We start from the raw sequence: 2,673 nt of genomic DNA, 5'->3' as shown, positions 1-2,673 counted from the left end.
AATTCGCTTACAACAATAGTTTTCAATCAAGTATTAAGATGGCACCTTACGAGGCTTTGTACGGGCGTAAATGCCGCACACCATTGTTTTGGACTGAGCTTGGTGAAAGTAAAATTTTCGGAGTTGATTTGATTGAAGATGCCGAACAGAAAGTAAAGGTGTTATGCCTCGAACACGGGATCGAGGAAGCTACTTGGGAAACCGAGAGCTCGATGAAAGAACGATATCCAAACCTATTTACCGGTAAGATTTTCGGGGACGAAAATTTCTTAAGTGGGGGAGAGTTGTGACAGCCCAAAATTGACCCTAGTCGGGAAGTGGTTTTGGGACCGCTAAACCGAGTCACCGAAAGGTTTGAATGTGATGTTTATTATCTAGAATATGTAATAATGAATGTGAGAAAATTTCAAGCTTCGATTTAGTCGATTGCATGCGAATTTAGTCAATAGGACTTATACGAGAAAATTTTAAAATGTGATAGGTCAATGCATGAGGACCTATTAGTGCATGTGGAAGAAAAAGGGGACTTGCATGTCAAATTCCCCCTCCCTAATATGTAGTGGCCGGCCATGCTATGGGTGGAAACATGTCACCAACATGTTGTGTTAGTGATGAATGGTAAGGAAAATAAAATATTAAGCATGATAATTAAAATAAATTAAAGAAAGGAATTAAACAATGAAAAGGAAGGGTGATGAAAAAAAAAAATGGTCTCATCCATACCCCCCCCTTGTTGCCGTGAGTTGAGGAAAGAAAACAAAAAAATGTGTGTTCATTCTTGAACACCTTTGGCCGAATAGAGGAAAGAAAGGAAGGGGAAGAGCTTGAGAAAATCGGCTATGGTGGTTTGCTAGACTAAGGTATGTTTGATGTTGTTCTTGAGATGCATGCATGTTTTAGTAGTTGACTTGAGTTCTAAAAACCCATGGTTCAATTTTGTGGATTGATGAGGATTTTGTGTTTTGCCATTGATGAGTGCTTGAGCTTTTTGATAGTTGTTGATGAAAAGTGAAAGATATGTTAAAGATTAATATGTTTTGTGTTGAAGTTTTTGGTGATTTTGAGTAGTTAGGGCTAAATTACAAAAAAAAAAATTTTGAAGGACTCAAAGGTGAAATAAATGAGATGTATGGACTTATATGGGCACTAGGAAGATTCGGCCCTTAAGGAGTGTGACCAAACTTTGTGTATTTTGTGTTTTGTGGAATAAAGACTAAATTGTGAAAGTGCGAAATATTAGGGGTAAAAATGTAATTTACCCATTTATGCGTTATTAGACTAAATTGAATGAAAATATGTTAAATTAAGGCTTGGCAAGCTAGCTATTAAGGTGAAATGCTAATGTTAGTATTTGATTCGGTAATAATCTGTTTGGAGACAGCAGCAGTAAGGTGATTTTGGAAAATCGCCATAATTTGTAGGAGTTGAATTAGAAGCTGACTGAATTATGCCATTAAAGCTTGAAGAGTCTATTTTCTTACAAAAGAAACTATGAAAACAAAAGAGTTACCGATCTTGAGATATTTGAAGTATTGTGGGGCTGAGTCAAAATGACTACTAGATTCCCTGTTCTGTTTTTAGAAAATCATTATAAATTGTACAAAAATGATTATAAGATAAAATTTATATGCTTAGACTCCTTAATGAGTCTAGTTTCAAATGAGATCAAATACAACACATTTTGAATTCTGTAAAATGAGAAATTTGATTCGTAGTGAAGAGTGGTCAGAATAGTCAAACAGTGAAACAGGGGAAACTTTAAGAAAAATCTGGTATTGATTGGCCAAGCCAAAAATTCTGAAAATTTTATGGATGGAAGATATACGAGTCTATATTCAGGGAAAATTAACGGCTAGTGATTTGGAGTTTTGTAGCTCCAGTTATAAACAATTTAGCGACTACTGCTCAGGAAAACAGCTCGTAGTGAATATGTGATTTTGTTGTAAACATTAATGAAAATTTGCCAATGAGTTATTTATTGACTATTATAAAGCTTACTATAATCTATGTGTGTGAAAGTCAAATCAATATATATATTATTCTGAAAGTAATACTTGAATAGTCGATTAATGACTATTTTAAATTATTGATTTGGCTCAAGGAGTTAAAGGAGGTGAATCGAGCAAAGGCAAAGAAAAGGTTATCGAGTAGCCGAGTTGGAACCGTCTTACCCAACACGAGGTAAGTCATTAAGCATGTAGTTGGTATTATTTCAAATGGTCATAATGTGTATGTATTGATGCTGAATGGAATGAATAAATATACATATATATATATATATGCATGTACGTATGTGATGATGAAATTGTGGAATGAAAGAAAAGAGGTAAGATGTACCGAGTTGTTGATCTCGGCACTAAACGTGCGGGATAACCATTTATGACCATGAGATTGGCGCTAAGTGCGCGGGATTAAATTGTACAGCACTAAGTGTGCGATTCGACTATGTTGCACTAAGTGTGCGAAATGAATATGATGCACTAAGTGTGCGAATTGACCATGCGGCACTAAGTGTGCGAGTCTGACTATGTAGCACTAAGTGTGCGATTTGATTACGTGGCACTAAGTGTGCGAGTTGATTATATAGCACTGAGTGTGCGGGCTCAATATACATTCGTGAATCATTATGGACACTATGTGTGCGACACTATTGAGTCGATCGCGGACAGCGGA

This window comes from Gossypium hirsutum, chromosome A03 (assembly GCF_007990345.1).
Source record: "Gossypium hirsutum isolate 1008001.06 chromosome A03, Gossypium_hirsutum_v2.1, whole genome shotgun sequence".
Taxonomy (NCBI): Eukaryota; Viridiplantae; Streptophyta; class Magnoliopsida; order Malvales; family Malvaceae; genus Gossypium; species Gossypium hirsutum.
This window is presented reverse-complemented; position numbering follows the sequence as displayed.